At 44.0% G+C, this 21,864-nt stretch overlaps 1 long non-coding RNA gene across 1 annotated transcript; it reads right to left on the bottom strand.

The window, feature by feature from the left end:
- Window positions 1-5,850: 5,850 nt before the first annotated feature.
- Window positions 5,851-21,629, bottom strand: LOC120930942. The gene is made up of 4 exons (XR_005747791.1): window positions 21,478-21,629; window positions 14,024-14,124; window positions 8,907-8,962; window positions 5,851-5,950 (listed from the first exon to the last, which is right to left on the bottom strand). It is a non-coding gene; the product is annotated as an uncharacterized LOC120930942 (long non-coding RNA).
- Window positions 21,630-21,864: the final 235 nt, after the last annotated feature.

Genomic DNA, 21,864 nt, shown 5'->3' with positions numbered 1-21,864 from the left:
AGAGAGATAGAGAGAATATATATATATATATATATATATATATATATATATATATATATATACCGTATCTCACAAAAGTGAGTACACCCCTCACATTTTTGTAAATATTTTATTCTATCTTTTCATGTGACAACACTGAAGAAATTACACTTTGCTACAATGTAAAGTAGTGAGTGTACAGCTTGTATAACAGTGTACATTTGCTGTCCCCTCAAAATAACTCCACACACAGCCATTAATGTCTAAACCGCTGACAACAAAAGTGAGTACACCCCTAAGGGAAAATGTCCAAATTGGGCCCAAAGTGTCAATATTTTGTGTGGCCACCATTATTTTCCAGCACTGCCTTAACCCTCTTGGGCATGGAGTTCACCAGAGCTTCACAGGTTGCCACTGGAGTCCTCTTCCCCTCCTCCATGATGACATCACGGAGCTGGTGGATGTTAGAGACCTTGCGCTCCTCCACCTTCTATTTGAGGATGTCCCACAGATGCTCAATAGGGTTTAGGTCTGGGGACATGCTTGGCCAGTCCATCACCTTTACCCTCAGCTTCTTTAGCAAGGCAGTGGTCGTCTTGGAGGTGTGTTTGGGGTTGTTATCATATTGGAATACTGCCCTGCTGCCCAGTCTCCGAAGGGAGGGGATCATGCTCTCCTCAGTATGTCACAGTACATGTTGGCAGTCATGGTTCCCTCAATGATCTGTAGCTCTCCAGTGCCGGCAGCACTCATGCAGCCCCAGACCATGACACTCCCACCACCATGACTGACTGTAGGCAAGACACACTTGTCTTTGTACCCCTCACCTGGTTGTCGCCGCACACGCTTGTCACCATCTGAACCGAATACATTTATCTTGGTCTCATCAGACCACAGGACATGGTTGCAGTAATCCATGTCTTTTGTCTGCTTGTCTTCAGCAAACTGTTTGCAGGCTTTCTTGTGCATCATCTTTAGAAGAGGCTTCCTTCTGGGATGACAGCCATGCTGACCAATTTGATGCAGTGTGTGGTGTATGGTCTGAGCACTGACAAGCTGACCCCTCACCCCTTTAACCTCTGCAGCAATGCTGGCAGCACTCATACGTCTATTTCCCAAAGACAACTTCTGGATATGACGCTGACCACGTGCGCTCAACTTCTTTGTTCAACCATGGCAAGGTCTATTCTGAGTGGAACCTGTGCTATAAAACCTCTGTATGGTCTTGGCCACTGTGCTGCAGCTCAGTTTCAGCCTTGGCCATCTTTATGTAGAGCAACAATTCTTTTTTTTAGATCTTAGGTTTTTTGTCATGAGGTGCCATGTTGAACTTCCAGTGACCAGTATGAGTTAGTGAGAGCGATAACACCAAATTTAACACACCTGCTCCCCATTCACACCTGAGACCTTGTAACACTAACGAGTCACATTACACCGGGGAGGGAAAATGACTAATTGGGCCCAATTTGGACATTTTCACTTAGGGTTGTACTCACTTTTGTTGCCAGAGGTTTAGAGATTAATGGCTGTGTGCTGAGTTATTTCGAGGGGACATAAGATTTACACTGTTATACAAGCAGTACACTCACTACTTTACATTGTAGCAAAGTGTCATTTCTTCAGTGTTGTCACATGAAAAGATATAATAAAATAGTTACAAAAATTAGAGGGGTGTACTCACTTTTGTGAGATACTGAGTATGTGTATATATATACAGTATATACTGTATATTCTAGTTCTGACCATAATAATTAAAGAAGAAGTCATACTGTATGTATATCCTTTAAAATAGTTAAAATTTATTGTAAGGAAACTCAGGATACCCCAAAATTGGAATGTTTAGCAGTATATATATATATATTAGTATTAAAATAGAATTGTGTGATAATATTACAATTAGAATTTGTAACAAAAATATTTTTACTTTTATAAATAACATTTTTAAAAGCTGTTGCATTTTATATACAAATATAAAATAGTTTATATATAATACATGGATACACAGATACAAAAACATCATACAGCACTTTCAATAAATTTCCCTGTATATAATATAAGGATAATGTTTCTGAAATGTTGTTTATTAATTAGCAAAATATCTTAATTCTGAAAGTTCCAAGGAATGTAGAGGTTTGGAATTTAATAAAGTTTTGTTTTCAATATTAACAATTATTAAACATATTTATGAATACTACTGGTATAAAAAATATATAATATAATTTTTTCCTCACCAGAAAATGCATTTGTCAAACTAAGAAAGGAATTTACATTTGAAAAATGTACCTTAAAAAACCTGTACAATAAATTTTATAAAATATTAGTTTTAGTAGGTAAGAGTTATAACTCTTTCTAGGTTTTTATTTCTGTTCATGACTCAGATTGGCTAAATGTTCCCTTACTTCCTCTCCTTAAAGGATCAATGAAGATATATATTTTTTTTAAAATAACAAACATGTTATACTTACCTCCACTGTGCAGCTCGTTTTGCACAGAGTGTCCCCGAACCTGGTCTTCTGGGGTCCCTCGGCGGCTTCCCCCCGCAAAGGACTCAACACCTTCATGCGAGCGAGCAAGCATGGTGTTGAGTTATTGCGGGTGTGCTCCCGTTATACAGCGGCGGCCATAGCCGCCGACTGCATCGCTCGGTCCCGCCCCCTGGCGCGCCGCGTCATTGGATGTGATTGACAGCAGCGCCAGTCAATGGCTGCACTGCTTTCAATCCATCCACTGTAGCCAATCAACGGCCAGGCTCAACGGCAAAGAGGAAGTCGGGGGCGATCATGGAACTTTCGAGGGGTCAGGTCGGGGGCCGGTATTGTCGGATGTTTTTTCACCTTAATGCATAGGATGCATCAAGGTGAAAAAACGTTTACCTTTACAACCCCTTTTAAGTAACCAGCACAAGAAATGTGGGAACGGTCTTAACCACTTCCCGACCGCCGCATGTAAATGTACGTCCACAGTATGGCACGTACAGGCACATTGGCGTTCATATACGTCCTTGCCTTTCCGCGGGTGGGGGGTCCGATCGGGACCCCCCCCGCGACATGCGGCGGTCGGGTTCCCTCGGGGAGCGATCCGGGACGACGGCGCGGCTATTCGTTTATAGCCGCTCCGTCGCGATCGCTCCCCGAGACTGAAGCACGGGGAGAGCCGTATGTAAACACGGCTTCCCCGTGCTTCACTGTGGCGGCGTATCGATCGAGTGATCCTTTTTATAAAGGAGACTCGATCGATAACATCAGTCCTACAGCCACACCCCCCTACAGTTGTAAACACACACTAGGTGCACCCTAACTCCTACAGCGCCCCCTGTGGTTAACTCCCAAACTGCAACTGTCATTTTCACAATAAAGAATGCAATTTAAATGCATTTTTTGCTGTGAAAATGACAATGGTCCCAAAAATGTGTCAAAATTGTCCGAAGTGTCCGCCATAATGTCGCAGTCACGAAAAAAATCGCTTATCGCCGCCATTAGTAGTAAAAAATAAAATAAAAATAAAAATGCAATAAAACTATCCCCTATTTTGTAAACGCTATAAATTTTCCCCTCAGTCACTCTAACTAACAATTGCGCGGTCGTGCGACGTGGCTCCCAAACAAAATTGGCGTCCTTTTTTTCCCACAAATAGAGCTTTCTTTTGGTGGCATTTGATCACCTCTGCGTTTTTTTTTTTTTTGCGCTATAAACAAAAATAGAGCTTTTTGCTATAATAAATATCCCCCAAAAAGATATAAAAAAAAAAATTCCCCTCAGTTTAGGTCGATACGTATTCTTCTACATATTTTTGGTAAAAAAAAGAAAAAATCGCAATAAGCCTTTATTGATTGGTTTGTGCAAAATTTATAGCGTCTACCAAATAGGGGATAGTTTTATTTTTATTAATATTTATTTTTCTAGTATGGCGGCGATCAGCGATTTTTATCGTGACTGCGACATTATGGCGGACACTTCGGACACTTTTGACACTATTTTGGGACCATTGTAATTTTTACAGCGAACAGTGCTATAAAAATGCACTGGTTACTGTAAAAATGACACTGGCAGTAAAGGGGTTAACCAGGAGTGGGCGCTGTAGGGGTTTGTCTGGGCTTTTTCTTCTCAGAGAAGAGGTGCAGGTACTCACCTCTTCCAAGTCACTCCTTGCCTCTGAGCACCCCTTATTTGTGTGGAATTTTTTATAGACCTCCCAGCAACAACAAATACCCCCAGTGAAAAAATACACCCTGCAACCCCCCCCCCCCCCCAAGCAAAAACAGATATGCCCCAGGAATAATAGACCTCTACCAGCAACAATGGATCTCCCAGCAGCCAGCAATAATAGACCTCCCAGCAACAACAAATACCCCCAGCAACAAAATACCCCCTGCAACCCTCCCCCCCCCCACGAGCAAAGACAGATCTACCCCAGGAATAATAGGCCTCTACCAGCAACAGTAGATCTATAATTGCTGGCTGCTGGAGGATCTATTACTGCTGGCTGCTGGGAGATCCTCAAGCAACTAGCAACAATAGATCCCTCCCAGCAACAATTGACCTCCTAGCAATAGCAACAATATACATCTCTCTAAATAGATTCCCCAGCATTAATAGATCCTGTAGACAGGGCTGTCTTAATAGCATCATGGGCCCCTGGGCAAAGTAATGCTCTGGGGCCCCTACAATGATGACAGTGCAGGTAAACAGACATCAAGTAAGTAGGAGGCAGACTGCCTCCCCTGTGTATCTATCACTCTCAGTGCCATCATGGGGCCCCCATTTTCAGGGCAGCATGGGCTCAAGAACCAGCTGCTTTGGGGAAAGTGCAGGGGCCCACCATGCAGCTGGGGCCCCTGGGCAGTGCCCAGGAGTGCCCTCTCATTAGGACAGCCCTGCCTGTAGAAACCAACAACAATACACCCTTGCCTTAACAGTAGATCACTCCCAGCAACAATTGATCCCCCCCCCAGCAACCAAAGACCCCCTCCCTCAACAATAGATCCCTCAGGAGCCAGCATCAATGAACCCTCCAGCACACCCCAACACCCTTTGCCGTTACATATATGCAGTGTGTCGGAACTGTATTCCCCCACTTTCCCGCTGAAAAAAAAAATGTTGTCTTTGTCTCCCAAAAGTATATTCCTGGCCAAAATCTTGGCACTTTCACTGGAGATGTCCTCAAATTGGACTTAAAGGGCCAGATTCACAAAAGAGATACGACGGCGTATCTCCTGATACTCCGTCGTATCTCCGTTTCTAACTATGCGACTGATTCATAGAATCAGTTTCTCATAGATAGGCAGAAGATCCGACAGGTGTAATGGACTTACACTGTCGGATCTTAGGATGCAGTACCGCGGCCGCCGCTGGGGGGAGTTTGCGTCGTAAACCAGCGTCGGGTATGCAAATAAGGAGTTATGGCGATCCACAAAGCTTTTTCCCGTCGTTACGTCGTCGCGAGTGTTAGATTTCCGTCGCAAAGATAGTGCACCTTTAACATGGTGTAAAAGTACTCCACCATGTTAAAGTATGCCTGTCTTTATCGCGTCGCTTTTGAATTATTTAAAAAAAAAAAAAAATTCCCGGCGTAACTCTTTTTTCACGTCGCGATTCACAAAACGTCGGCACGTCGTAATTTCGCGCAAAGCACGTCGGGGAATTTGCGACTGGAGCATGCGCAGTACGTCCGGCGTGGGAGCGCGTCTAATTTAAATGGTACCCGCCCCATTTGAATTGGGCCGCCTTGCGCCGGACCTGTTTACGATACACCGCCGCAAATTTCCAGGTAAGTGCTTTGTGGATCGGGCACTAAATCGGAAAAATTGCGGCGGTGTAACGTAAACCGGTTACGTAAAATTGCGCCCGCTCTACGTGAATCTGGCGCAAAGTTCGCAAAGGTGTGAAGATCTTCAGAAGTTCTCCTCTTCATTTGTTGATCCAGAAGACTGATTGTCCCAGGAATGGATCAAGGTAGGTCTTTGTATCTTCACCTGGATAAGAAAGATTAAATACAATTTGGAATTTCATAGGACAATATTTTCCATAAAACACCACGCGGATGATTTATTCTCTTTGCTACTATTCAAGCTGCTTGTTGGCATTAAAGCGGATGTTCCATTACAAAAAAAATAAATAAAAGTCAGCAGCTACTAACACTGTAGCTGCTGACTTTTAATAAGGACACTTACCTGTCCTAGCCGCCAGCGATGTCTGCCCCTGCCGAGGCTGATCCTCGATCCTGGCAGCTCAAAGCGCCGCCATCCACAGTAAGGGAAACAGGCAGTGAAGTGGTACGACTTCACTGCCCGTTTCCTACTGCGCATGTGCGAGCAGCGCGCCGCTTTGTGAATGGGCCGGCTGCTTTCTGGGACACACACAGTTCCCAGAATGCAGCGCGCCCCATTCACAAGAAGACACCCAGGGCAAGATTTAGGTACATTGGGCGTACGCGGCGGCGTAACGTATCCGATTTACGTTACGCCGCCGCAAGTTTTTCAGGCAAGTGCTTTATTCACAAAGCACTTGCCTGTAAAGTTGTGGTGGCGTAGCGTAAATCACCTGGCGGAATTCAAATTTGGCGGGTAGGGGGCGTGTATTATTTAAATGAAGCACGTCCCCGCGCCGAACGAACTGCGCATGTGCCGTCCGTAAAATATCCCAGTGTGCATTGCTCCAAATGACGTCGCAAGGACGTCATTGGTTTAGACGTGAACGTAAATGACGTCCAGCCCAATTCACGAACGACTTACGCAAACGACGGCCATACTTAACATTGGCTGCATCTCATATAGCAGGGGCAACTTTACGCCGGGAAAAGCCTAACGTAAACGTTGTAACTTTACTGCGTCGGCCGCGCGTACGTTCGGGAATTCGCGTATCTAGATAATTTGCATACTTGACGGGGAATCCGACGGAAGCGCCACCTGGCTTTAAAAAAAAAATGCAGTTTAGGACCGACGGCGTAAGAGACTTACGCCTGTCAGATCTAATGGATATCTATGCGTAACTGATTCTAAGAATCAGTCGCATAGATACGACGGCTCAGAGTAGGACTTACGACGGCGTACATGGCGCTGCGCCGTCGTAAGTCCTATGAGAATCTGGGCCCCAGTGTAGGAGGAGGAAGAGAATCCACCGCGGAGGATGAAGAGGCAGATTCGGCACTTCCGCATAGCAACAGCTATTTAGGGTGAGTAAAAAATATTTTTTTTTTCATTTTTTATTTTTTATTTCTCTTTAGATTTTTGGTGGAATATTTTTTTTCAGGTGGAACCTCCACTTTAAGTTCATTTGCAGCACACTGAAATCTACCTTCTGCTAATGCGATGATTGGCAAGAAGTAGCTACATTTCTAAAGGCCCGGACACACAATCAGGCCCCGTACACACGGCCGAGGAACTCGACGTGCCAAACACGTCAAGTTCCTCGTCGAGTTCAGGGATGAAGCCGCCGAGGAGCTCGTCGGGCCGCCTTCTCCCATAGAACAACGAGAAAATAGAGAACATGTTCTCTATTTTCTCGACGAGTTCCTCGGCGGCTCCATCGGGCCAAAAGTGTACAGACGACAGAGTTTCTCGGCAGAATCCGGGTTTGACCGAGTTTCTCGGTGAATTCTGCCGAGAAACTCTGTCGTGTGTACGAGGCCTCACATTTTGTGATGGCAGGGTTTTTGACAGTTTGTACGCTCCATCGGACAATTCTTGTCGGAATTTCCAACAACAAATGTGGGATAGCCATGCTCTTAAACTTTCCGACAACAAATGTGTCTTGACGGATTATCCGTCGGATTAAAATCCAAAGTACAAACACGCATGCTCCGAGCCAATGCTAACCATAAGACAACATTAGCAGAAGTTGCCCAAAGGGTGGCACTAAAGAGCAGAAAAAAAACACGTAGTTTTGTGTATGTTGGCTGAAAAAGTTCTGCCGTCTGAATACAGAACAAGTTCACGGCCAAAGACCTTCGGATAAAATTCCACGGATTTGTCCGATTGAAATCTGATTGTGTGTACAAGGCTTTAGAAGCAAAGAGTAAGCAAGTATTACAGCTTCTATGAATGAAACACAATCTATGAATGGAGGACAGGTGGATGATTTATATCTCTGCCCCCTCCATTCAGAGATACTTAGCTAGATTCAGAAAGAGTTAAGCCGGCGTATCAGTAGATACGCCATTGTAACTCTGAATCTAAGCCGTCATATCTTTAAGTGTATTCTCAAAATGAGATACACTTAAATGTAGCTAAGATACGACGGCGCAAGCTTTCTAGCTTTCTACTTAGGCTGGCCGCTAGGGGCGTGAACGCAGATTTACGCCTAGAATGCGTAAATCAGCGAGATACACCGATTCACGAACGTACGCTTGCCCGTCGCAGTAAAGATACGCCGTTTACGTAAGGCGTTTTCAGGCGTAAAGTTATTCCACCAAAAAGCTGGCCTAGCCAATGTTAAGTATGGACGTCGTTCCCGCGTCAAATTTTGAAAATTTTACATTGTTTGCCTAAGTCGTCCGTGAATGGGTCTGGACTTAATTTACGCTCACGTCGAAACCAATAAGTCCTTGCGGCGTACTTTGGAGCAATGCACACTGGGATATGTCCACGGACGCCGCATGCGCCGTTCGTTAAAAACGTCAATCACGTCGGGTCATGGTTTATTTACATAAAACAGGCCCACCTCTTCACAATTTGAATTAGGCGCGCTTACGCCGGCCCATTTACGCTACGCCGCCGTAACTTAGGAGGCAAGTGCTTTGTGAATACAGCACTTGCCTCTCTGACTTACGGTGGTGTATCGTAAATACGATACGCTGCGCCGCCTCAAAAATACGCCGCCCTACCTGAATCCAGCTAACTGTTTCATTCATAGAAGCTATAGTACGACATCTATGAACATTTTTTGGGTAAAACAACAAAAGAAAAAAAGAGATAAGAGTTGCCTTCATACCTCAATCTGTGTGTTGACTTTTTCCAAGGCTGGTCTAAAGTTCTCTTTGGAAGAGCCTGTTTAATAATAAGGTACAACAAGAAATGAGTAAATCTATATTTGCCAGTTGCCTTAAAATGTGTTATAATCTAATTGTGCTGTCACTCGGGATTCAAAGTCAAAATTCACATTTGTTTAAAGAAATATTAAAGTGATACTAAAATCTCATGATTTTTTTTTCATTTAAAAATAACAAACATGTTATAGTTACTGTGCAGTTGGTTTTGCACAGAGCGGCCTGAATCCTCCTCTTCTCGGGGACCCTTGCCCCTCTTTCCTGCCCAGTGCCCCCACAGGAAGCAGCTTACTATGGGGGCACAGGAGCTGAGCCACCTCTCTGTGTGTTCATGCAGACACTGAGCCGTGGCTCTCTCTCCACTGGGGCCGCGCTACTGTCTCAGCCAATGAGGAGGGAGAGGGAGACTCTCCTGCAACATCGCTGGATCGAGATGGGGCCCAGGTAAGTATTAGAGAGGCTGAGGGGGGCTGCTGCACACAGGTTTTTTATCACTCTAATTCTTTAAAAGTTTTCGAAACCCATGGTTGTCTTTTCTTATTCAAAGATTACAGTTGAGTATATGTAATGCCAAAACTTTTTTATTTTGTTTTGGATATAATGTGGAAATTAGAGCTTCTGCCTGTTTTTGATTGCTGTCGAGATTCACACTATGGGCTAGATTCAGATAGCCCGCCGTAACTTTGTGCGGGCGTAACGTATCTCAGATACGCTACGCCGCTGTAACTTATTGAGGCAGGGGCTGGATTCACAAAGAATCTGTGCCCTAAGTTACGGCGGTGTAGCGTAAATCTGCCGGCGTAAGCGCGCCAAATTCAAATTTTGAAGAGGTGGGCGTGTTTTATGTAAATAAAACATGACTCCACGTAAATGACGTCACTAACGAACGGCACATGCGCCGTCCGTGAACGTATCCCAGTGCGCATGCTCCTAATCACGTCGCAAATAGTCAATGCTTTCGACGTGAACGTAATTTACGCAAAGCCCTATTCGCGAACGACTTACGCAAACGACGGAAACTACGCAAAATTCGACGCTGTCCCGACGTCCATACTTAACATTGGATACGCCTCATATAGCAGGAGTAACCTTACGCCAGAAAAAGCCTTACGTAAACGACGCAAAAAAATGCGCCGGGCGCACGTACGTTTCTGAATCGGCGTATCTAGCTCATTTGCATATTCTACGCCGAAATCAACGGTAGCGCCACCTAGCGGCCAACGTAAATATGCACCCTAAGATACAACGGCGTAGGAGACTTACGCCGCTCGTATCTTAGCCTAATTTAAGCGTATCTGGTTTCCAGAATACGCTTAAATTTACGACGGCGTAGATTCAGAGTTACGACGGCGTATCTACTGATACGCCTGCGTAACTCTCGCTGAATCTAGCCCTATATATTTTCACAGTGACCATTTGTCTCTAGCATAGAAAATGATGGGAAATCCAACATTTTAGACTTTTCACATCAAGGGGAGGTGAACTAAATTTTCCAAATGAGAAAATGAGTTGTTTTGGTGGCAACTGTTTTAAGAGAGAACTACTCTTTGTTTTGGAGAGGGCTTCTCTTACTTCCTGCTGTGTCTTCTGGGGCAGGAATTAAATGGAAATCTCCCTGGCAAGGCACAGAAAGGAAAACAAAAACCTGACAAGAATACTCTACCCAAAGCAAGAGAAACATTTGGCTTTACAAAACATGAACATGAAACATGAACCCCCTCCTTTGCATTTTTAAGTAAGGGCAGCACAACCTGCATACTCCACGTAGGCATGTGTACAAGGTGTGCTGGATGTGCCTTGGCACACCCTAATCACCCCATGTGCATTAGTATTATCGCTCTGTGTGAGGGCAGGAAGATTGGAAAGATCTCCCTCTTATCGGTTCTGCCATAAGTAAAGTGTTTATGCTCTTCTCTTTCACTGTGCTGGCAGGGAGATCAATGTGTCGGGGGGTCATATATACTGTGTGTAGGCGTGTGTTTGAGATTTAGGGTGCACACCCTAATGCAATAGGCTGTGCACACCTATGATACCCCAACAAATTTATACATAAAACCATGGACATGCCTAGACCCACAGTTACCTGGGATGCTTGGCATTGTTGGGTGTCCTCGCTGTCCCCACCACAACTTCCGACCATGATGCCTCGGGTTGACTAGTGATTCCTAGCATTATACCATCAGTACAAGGTTTTTCTGTAAGTAACATGTGGTATGGGGGTTCCCCCTCTCCAATAATGGTATATGACAGAAAATTTAGACCCATTTATTCTATTTTTTATTGTGGATCTACCACGTGCCTGCTCCTGACGAGTGGTTATACACCATGAAACGCGTAGAGCAGTGGTTCTCAACCGCTCTAGTGCCGTGACCCCTTGATAAAACTTTTGTAGCGTGGGTTGTCAGCACCCAAGGCAAGACAAATAATTTGCGCCCCTAGCCCACAGACATTTAGGGCTCCCTAAGTCCCTTACACCCCTTCTGGTACATTTTAGGATGTTCCACTCTCTCTATGTTCTCCCTTCTTTCACTCTTATCTCATCTATCTTAATTTCTTCTCCCCCCCCCAATCCCTTTCTCTAGTCATCTTTCCTGTTCTTTCTCTTGTTCTTTCTCTCCATTTATTCTTTGTTCCTCCCCCTCTTTTCCTCTCCCTTCCATGTATTCTCTATTTGTATTCCTTCTCTTACTCCTTGGGGGGGGGGGGGGGGTGCTGGCAGTGCTGGTGGGGAGTTCTGATCAGCCAACTTATGTGATCATCTGCTGATCTGAGAACTGTAGTGGGGACTTTAAATGGCAACTATAATCACAGGTAGTGTTACTCACTGTGTCTCCAGCTCTGTGGTGTCTCGCAGCAGTGACACCTATGCGGAAATCAGGAGATAGGGTCTCCTCCAGCCCCTCCCACTTCACATTTCTCATCAGTCAGCTGACCTCTAGTCAGCCAAGCCGTGAACTGAATGGGCGGGAAAGGGCTCCAGAGCAGCCCAGCTGGATGGATGTGAAAAGGCTGAGAGTGCTGCGGGCTTCAGGAACAGCCCAGGATTCGGTGACCCCTGGCAAATTGTCATTTGACCCCTGAGGGGGTCCCGACCCCCAGGTTGAGAACCACTAGCGTAGAGCCAATATATGCCAATCATGTGGTCAATTGAATTTTTTACAATCATGTTTATCACTTTATAACTTTACTGGGAATAGTAAGGCCATGGGCCATGCAAGCATTATCCTGAAATTATGTTAATTTGGTGGATTCTAGTGATTTATTATGTCATACAATTGATATCCATATTATTATCATGGTTACTGTGTGGTATTAATTTCCCTACTTTTCTCTATATGTATTATGTGTGTATATCAGTGTATATCAGTGTTTTGTACAAATACGTTTTTACATGTCCACCCAATACTCAATTGCTGCTACATGTTTCATTCAAAGTCCCACCCGTTTACCCTCCTTTTTTGTACCATATTGATTGGGATGGAAACCCGTGGCCTTACCATTTAAAGCGGAGGTCCACTCTTAAAAAAAAATAGCCAAAAAGGATCTAAAAAAAATAAAAAAAAAACAAAACTTTTTTTATACTTAAAAGTGGCTGTTACTAGGCAGATCTCCTTATTTGCCACTTCCTTGTCCGCAGTGGTCTTCTTTCTTCTCCTCGTCGCGCTGCCTCCTGGGAAATGGGGAGCAGTGTCTTCTGGGACCTTGTGTGTGTCCCAGGAGACATCCGCCCATTCACATAGCGCAGCTCGCGCAGTAGGGAATTGGGCAGTGAAGCCGCAACGCTTCACTTCCTGATTCCCTCACCGAGGATTGCGGCGGGGCAGCCGAGACCCGAGCGATTGCTCGGCTTCGGGTGCCGACATCGCGGGGGCACCCTGGACAGGTAAGTGTCCTTATTAACCTCCCTGGCGGTATGATTCTTTCAGAAAAAACATGCTGAAAGCGGTACCATTATTTGCAAGGAAATTTGGCGTTTTATATTGTAGGTCTGTCATTTTTAGAAATAACTCACTTAAATCTGACCAAACAAGCTTCTAATAGGCATCCCGGGTATGACATTTTTTTAAAAACAAAATTATAAATTATAATATAATAAATAATTATGAATAATTATAACAAATAATAATATATTTATAATAAAAATTATTCAATAATGTAATCAAATCAAAATCACTGAAATTTGCTCAGTTGCAGAATTGTTGCTGTCATTATTTTTTTTTTTTTATGACGAATTTCCCCACAAATCGCTATCGCACAATTCTGCAAGTGATTATAATTTATTATCGCTGTTTTTTAGCTGATCTAAAACTATTTTTGACATAAAGGGACACTTTTGGTTGCTATGGACAATCTACAGTTTGCAGGGAGAAAGAAACGTTTTTATTATATAAAATGACATGCATGACACAGGACAGACCACTAGGGACAAGGGGGGTGTGTTTTTTTTTACATACAGTACTGTAATCTATAAGATTACTGTATACTGTATGTATAGTGTTTGTTTACTTTTTTGAATTTGGCGCCGTTCTCCGTTCCCGTGCGTGGTAACGTCGCAGGGAACGGAGATCGGCGTCACACGGAGGCACTGTGTGAATCGAGCGAGGTCCCGCTCGCTCACACAGCGCGGTGGCATCGCTGGATCCAGGGACAAGGTAAGTAAAACTCCCTGTACATCCAGCGAGGCGAGCCCGAGTCTGACTCGGGGTTACCGATCCTAGCCCAAAAATCTCACCCCGAGTCAGACTCGGGAACACCGCCCAGGAGGTTAAAAGTCAGCAGCTACAGTGTTTTCTTTTTATTTTTTAAGCCGGACCTCCACTTTAAATTCCCATCTTCCCCTTCCACTTTTCCTTTTAATATAAATAAAACTCAATCACAAGTGTCCTGTGAATCAAGAATTTATAGAGAAATCAAAGACATTTATGGAGAGAATATATGGTCCTTGACTGTGTGCAGCCAAACTATTTAACTACAATTCCGGGTCTCAAATGTCTCTAATTTTAAAAAGATCACATTGTGACCAATGTCTCTCCCGTTCCTAAGTTGAGGCTATTCCACATACCTTGCTCGCTTTGATTTGAATCATTTATGGTAATGATGTTACGCCATTCATCATCTTTGTCTTCTTCAAACCACTGGTCAGTGTCATTCAGGATTGCCTCTCTAATAACAAAAAGATTATTACAAAAGGAATTACATTGATAGAACAAATTTTGTAATATACTATTTTTAATCTTAATGAATAATAGGAATCCTTTATAATCTGTATAACCAATAGTAAATTTAGCTATAAATAATAGGACCTAACATTCAAACAATCCAACTTTTAGCCTAGGTTCACACTGCTGCGAATTTAAAATCGCGGTAAAATGTGCGATTTTACCGCGATTTCGCGGCTGCGATTTTGCCGCGATTTTGCCGCGATTTCGGGCGCAATTTAATGTTTTTGAAATCGCAGATGCGGCGTCGCACTGATTAGGACAGTGCCAATGCCGACAATTGCCGCCGATTTGAGATGCGATTGGACATGTCAAATCGCATCTCAAAACGTTCCAAATCGTACCCAGTGTGAACCAGGGCTCAGACAAACCTTTACTTAAAGCGGTAGTAAAGTCTTCTTATAATGAAGCTTACCTGTAGGTAATATTAATATCTCCCAAACGTGCACCGTTTAGGAGGTATTTGTTCTTTTGGCAGCTGGTGGCGTCACTGCCAGGCACATGCACTCTGAAGGAGTGGCATACCCACGCCATTCCTTCAGAGCGATGTGCAGTGACCATGACTCCCGCACCCATCTGCGGAAGTGACATCATTGCGACTCAGCCACTCAAGCTGTTGGAGCCGAAGCCTGGAAGGAAGATCTGGGTGAAGATGGAAGTCCTGTCAGCGGTAGGGATGAGCCGAGCACCCCCCCCCCCCCCCGGTTCGGTTTGCACCAGAACGGACCGAACGTTCGCGCGAACATTTAGAACCCCATTGACGTCTATGGGACTTGAACGTTCGAATTCAAAAGTGCTAATTTTAAAGCCTAATATGCAAGTTATTGTCATAAAACGTCTTTGAGAACCCTGATCTTGCCCCAGGGAACATGTATCAATGGAAAAAAAAAAGTTTTAAAATCGGTTGTTTTTTCAGGAGCAGTGATTTTAATGATGCTTAAATAAAAAAAAAAAAAAATGAAAAATTCCTTTAAATATTGTACCTGCTGGGTGTCTATAGTATGCCTATGAAAACGTCTTTGAGAACCCGGGTCTTGCCCCAGGGAACATGTATCAATGGAAAAAAAGTTTTAAAAACGGTCGTTTTTTTTCAGGACTCCTGAATAGTCCAATGTTGCCACAGTAACACTGTACTACTCTGGGGGGGTGATCAGGGATTTGTTTTTTTACACTTTAAAAATTATTTTACCAGCACTGCTTTAAACTGTGATGAATGGGTTAAGTTCATGACAGCTGTGCATACTAGTGATTTGTGATTGGCTACAGCTAATAACATGGTACAAACAGCTGTGTTTGGCCTAGGTAATATGTGTTTAGCTGTGGGCCAATCAGAGCTCACTATTAATCACTTAACGACCCGCCCATAGACAAAATACGTCTACAGGACGGTTCGTTAACTCTGGGAGGGAGTACATTGACGTCCTCCTAGAATCGCACTCCCATGCGCCCCCTGGGGTGCGCACGCGGGAATGTGCCGGATCGTGGTAAATTGCCGCTGATAGCGGCCGTTTACCACGTGATCGCTCCGTCCAATGACGGAGCGTTCACATGTAAACAAACCAGCGTCATTTGAGGACACCGGTTCCTCCCTCCTCTCTCTGTACTGATCGGTACAGTGTGAGAGGAGAGAGCGGGTGTCAGCAGTGCTGTGGGCTGGATCTGTTACTATTGCAGTCACAAATCCAGCCATCCCTGCAATACTCTGCAATACCCCTGCGCAATACTCTGCAATACCCGGAAAATTATGTCCTTGACTTTGACGTCATATGACGTCCTTGACTTTGACGTCATATGACACCCTTGATTTTGTGCAGGGATATCTGAATGATGCCTGCAGCTACAGGCATCATTCAGATATCATCTTTTTCAGCCGGTGATTCTCTACACCATAAAAATGATCATGGCGGCTGTTCCACCTCTTGATTGTTCTTACGGGAGGCGAAAGGGGACGTCCCCCCCTCCCGTCGCCCTCCGGTGCTTCTTTCGACTCACCGCTACGATCGAAGCCAGGATAGTTTTTTTATTATTATTTCAGGCTTCCCAGCCTAGAGGTGAGATGTGGGGTCTTATTGACCCCATATCTCACTGTAAAGAGAACCTGTCATGCTAGATTCCTATTACATAGGAAGGGTTTACAACCCTTGTAATATAAATAAAAGTGATCAAAACATTTATTTTGGGGGAAAAACATGTCAAACTAAAATAAATAAAGTAAAATGAACAATAAAAAAAATAAAATAGTTTAAAGCGCCCCTGTTCCCGTGTGCTCGTATACAGAAGCGAACGCACACGTAAGTCCCGCCCACATATGAAAACGGTGTTCAAACCACACATGTGAGGTATCGCTGTGAACGTTAAAGCGAGAGCAATAATTTTGGCCATAGACCTTTTCTCCAACTAAAAAAATGTAACCAGTAAAAATATTTAAAGCGTCACCTATAGGGATTTTTAAGTACCGAAGTTTGGCGCCATTCCACAAGCGTGTGCAATTTTGAAGGGTGACATGTTGGGTATCTATTTACTCGGCGTAATCTTTCATATTATGCAAAAACATTGAGCTAACTTTAATGTTTTTTTTTTTTTTTTAAGACCAAAACAGTTTTATTTCCAAAAAAAACATTCGAAAATTTGCTGTGCAAATACCGTGCACGATACAACGACCACCATTGTATTCTCTAGGGTCTTTGCAAAAAAACATATATAATGTTTTGGGGTTCTATGTAATTTTCTAGCAAATAAATGATGATTTTTATGTAGGAGAGGAATGTCAGAATTGGCTTGGGTGCTCCAGAACGCCTGATGGTGCTCCCTGCATGTTGGGCCTCTGTATGTGGCCACGCTGTGTAGAAGTCTCACACATGTGGTATCGCCATACTCGGGAGGAATAGCAGAATGTGTTTTGCGGTGTAATTTGTGGTATGCATATGCTGTGTGTGAGAAATAACCTGCTAATATGAAAATTTGGCGAAAAAATAAATAAAAATAAAAACAATCTTGATTTTGCAAAGAATTGTGGGAAAAAATGACAACTTCAAAAAACTCACAATGCCTCTTTCTAAATACCTTGGAATGTCTTCTTTCCAAAAAGGGGTCTTTGGGGGGTATTTGTACTTTTCTGGCATGTTAGGGGCTCAAGAAATGAGATAGGCCGTCAGTACTTCAGGTGTGATCAATTTTCAGATATTGGCACCATAGCTTGTGGACGCTAAGGGCCAGATTCAGAAAGAATGGCGTAACTTTCGGCGGGCGTAGCGCATCTCATATACGCTACCGTAACTTAGAGAGGCGAGTACCGTATTCAGAAATAACTTGCGTAAATGGGCCGGCGTAAGCCCGCCTAATTCAAATTATCAAGGCAGTGGGCATGTTGTATTACAATGAGCCGTGACCCCATGTAAATGAGGGGCCGAACGAACGGCGCATGTGCCGTCCGTGGACGTATCCCAGTGCGCATGCTCAAAATCACGTCGGCTAGAATGCCTAAGATACGTCGAACACTGCCTATGACGTAAACGTAACTTACGCACAGCCCTATTCAGGTACGACTTACGTAAACGACGTAAATTTTGACGGTCGTTCCTACGTCCATACCTTAACATGACTTACCCCTGCTTTATGAGGGGTAAAGTTACGCCGGTCGTACGCCTTACGTAAACAGCGTATATTAATACGCCGGGCGCAAGTACGTTCGTTAATCTGCGTATCTAGGTCATTTGCATATTTATAATGGGAACGCCAAATTCGTCCAGTGTAACTATGCGCCCACGATACGCCGGCGTAGGCAAGTTACGTTGGATGGCTGAAGCCATGTTTTTGGACGTATCTCGCTTTGTGAATCGGCGCACATTTGAAATTACGGCGGCGTATCTGGAGATACGCCAACGTAAATGCTTTGTGAATCCAGGCCTATAACTTTCACAAAGACCAAATAATATTCACCAATTTGTACTTATTTTTACCAAAGTTATGTAGCAGTATACATTTTGGCCAACATTTTTGAAGAAAAATTACAAATTTGCAAAATTTTATAACAGAAACAAAGAAAAAAACATTTGTTTACAGAATTTTCTGTCTTTTTTCTTTAATAGCGCAAAAAAAAAAAATTCTCAACAGTAATTAACCACTGGATCACCGCCCTATATACGATATACGTCTACAAGGCGGTTGCTTAACTCTGGGAGGACGTCCATGAACGTCCTCCAAGAATCGCTCACACGGGTCGCGCACACGGGAATGTCTGTGACCGCCGGGTCCTCCGGCCCGGCGCATCACGGATCACGGTAAATCGCCGCTGTTAGCGGCGGTTTACCACGTGATCGCTCCGTCCAATGACGCCGGTTCCTCCCTCCCCTCTCTGTACCGAACGGTACAGTGTGAGAGGAGAGGGGAGAGAGCGGATGCAGCACGAGTGCTGTGGGCTGGATCTGTGACAAATGTAGTCACAGATCCAGCCATCCATCCATCCCTAAATGTCAGCTATCCCTACTCTGCAATACCCCACAATACTCTGCAATACCCCACAATACTCTGCAATACCCCACAATACTCTGCAATACCCCACAATATCCTGTGCAATACTCTGCAATACCCCACAATACTCTGCAATACCCCACAATACTCTGCAATACCCCACAATACCCTGCAACATCGCCTATGGGGATTTTTAAGTAGCGAAGTTTGGCGCCATTCCACAAGCGTGTGCAATTTTGAAGGGTGACATGTTGGGTATCTATTTACTCGGCGTAACTTCATCTTTCACTTAATGCAAAAGAATGAAGAAAAAATACAAAATTTGCAAAATTTTATAACAGAAACAAAGAAAAATTCATTTTTTTTTACAAAATTTTCAGTCTTTTTTCTCTTATAGCGCAAAAAATAAAAAACCCAACGGTGATTAAATACCACCAAAAGAAAGCTCTATCTGTGTGAAAAAAAGGACAAAAATTTCATTTGGGTACAATGTTGTATGACTACGTAATTGTCATTCAAACTGTGAGAGCACCGAAAGCTGAAAATTGGTCTGGTTATTAAGTGGGTTTACGTGCCTGGTGGTCAAGTGGTTAAATACCACCAAAAGAAAGCTCCATTTGTGGGAAAAAAGGGACACAAATTTCATTTGGGTACAATGTTGTATGACTGAGTAATTGTCATTCAAAATGTGAGAGCACCGAAAGCTGAAAATCGGTCTGGTTATTAAGGGGGTTTAAGTGCCCAGTTGTCAAGAGGTTAAAGGAAGCAAAGCTGTTATGAATCATAGTGGTCACATGATCACCGGTCCACAGGAGCACCAGGATCTGCATTCCTCTGTGTCCAGCACGCAGCACCCCCCTGTGCCTGTACAGGCCAAAAGACAGGAGAGTACGTTGCTTTGCCTGTACATGCTGCCCGCCTGCAGTAAATGCATACCTCCCAACTTTTTGAGATGGGAATGAGGGACACCTATCAGCAAAAGTATGCAGGCATAGGACACACCCCTTTCCACGCCCCCTTAAAGGAGAATTGTACAAAAAAACTTGCTTTTTTTACCACTACTATTCCTTTATATTGGCTTTTAGAATTTACAAATGCAGCGATTTTCAAATCAAGGAAAAAAGGGGGTTAGAACTGCGCCATGGCACCCAGACTTCGTGTGTTATAAAGTCAATTGGATAAAGTAGACTTCAGGGTTTAAAAAGAAGAAAGTCAATAAAATTCTCCAGGATTTCCACGATCCTAATGTACGGAATGATGAATCCTACCCAGATGGTCCACACTTATTCCATATGTAACTCGACTACCAGTGTCATGAGCAGCTTACCAGATCATTGACTTAAACAGCAGTCGACTGTGACCCAGCCGCGGCCTTTAAGGAGAGGAGGGGGGGGGAGACCCACTTCCTAGAAGTATCACTCACTCCCCAGAAATTGACAGAGGCGCAGAGTCTATGAGAGAGGGTCCACCGTGATTCACAGCACACTAAGTGTGAAATCCCACCACCGATATTAGAAGCAGCTTACCGGAACTCCAATCATAAACAACAGTCGGCTATGACCCAGCCGCGGCTTTTGGGGAGATTCCACTCCCTGGATGAAATCACCACTTGCACCCTCGATAATTAGCAATAGTGTCACCGCACAAAAAAGAAAACGGCAAACATAGCGTAACTCCGTGGGACAGATTATTTATTAAAACAATAAAACGATAAAAGGGTTACTCACATAGTGTAGTATTCACAAGGAGCATTTGAAATTGCCGGCCGGCATGTAACAGAGCGAAGCCCTTACTCCAAACGTAATGACGTCACCGCACGTCCTCCCAGACGCGTTTCGTCATTCGACGTTATCAATGGGATAGGGCGTTGCGGTGCGTCATCCTATTAATAGGCTCAGACCCCACCATGAGGTGTGAGCAGATACACAGCAGACGCCATCTTGGTCGTGGGCAAACATGCCCATACCCGACTAACATCTAACTGGACCCAGCTTAGTTGAATGAACTAATTTTCAAATCAGATGGAAGGTTTAGCACTGGGAAACACTTTTTGATAGATAAAAAGTGCATTTTTTATACATTTATATAGATCAGACCAAAATGAGGGACAAATGAGGAGGACAGAGGGACATTGCTCCAAATCAGGGACAGTCCCTCGAAATCAGGGACAGTTGGGAGCTATGTAAATGTACTGTGGGTGATCGTCGCCAAGTAAATAATGTGATAGTGTGCGATGCCTACTACTAGCACATTATGCCAATGCCTTGCAGGGGATATTTCTTTTTTTAAGATCGCTTTCACACTGGGGTTTTTTTCAGTCGATTTAGCGCTAAAAATAGTGCCTGTAAAGCACCTGAAAGAGGCCTCATCTGCAGTCCCAATGTGAAAGCCCAAAAGCTTTCACACTGGGGCGGTGCACTTGCAGGATGTTAGAAAAAGTCCTGCAAGCAGCATCTTTAGGGTGGTTTGTGAGCAGTGTATACACCATTCCTCCACCACCGCTGCCCATTGAAACGCATGGGCAGCGCTACGAAGCACCTGCAAAGTGCTTTCAGCAGCGGCGCAACACGGGCGCTTTTAACCCCTTCTAGGCTCCCACTCGAATAGCGGCACCCCCACCGCCCCAGTGTGAAAGGGCTTTAAATCACAAGGACTAGGAGAAGTGGGTACTCTACAGAGATTTGAATTTCACTCCACTCTATCCAAATTACATATTTTTTTATGAAAACAGACTTTTATGTTATATGGGGACACTTGCTGTTTATACAGATATTGTTTGCAGGAAGAACCACAGAGTAGATGTACTGTATCTTGCTTATGGTCTCACCTGTCCTTCTGTGATTTTTTCGCTCTGTACAGGAGGAATAGTACGGTGCAAATGATGACGACCAAGACACCAATGGCTGCTCCCACGCCGCCATATAAAGCATCCTTAAGAATTTGACCCGTACAGTCTGAATTTGTGTATATATACTTGTCCGGTGCCGGGCACCTGTAAAAAATAATGTAACAAGACTGTTAACCTCATTGGTGGACATATCTCCTTTATTAATACCTTACAGACAAGTTCCAGATAACTTCAAATTTCCAAAAAGCAACAAAAAGAGGGAGCACCAGCCTATGGCCTGACCTTCATATACCATTTATTAATTGAAAAAAGCAAAAATGACACTCTCAAAAAGATGATGCAGCAACCCTTTAGCGTGCTACTAGT

This window comes from Rana temporaria, chromosome 3 (assembly GCF_905171775.1).
Source record: "Rana temporaria chromosome 3, aRanTem1.1, whole genome shotgun sequence".
In the NCBI taxonomy this organism is placed as follows: domain Eukaryota; kingdom Metazoa; phylum Chordata; class Amphibia; order Anura; family Ranidae; genus Rana; species Rana temporaria.
This window is presented reverse-complemented; position numbering and strand designations above follow the sequence as displayed.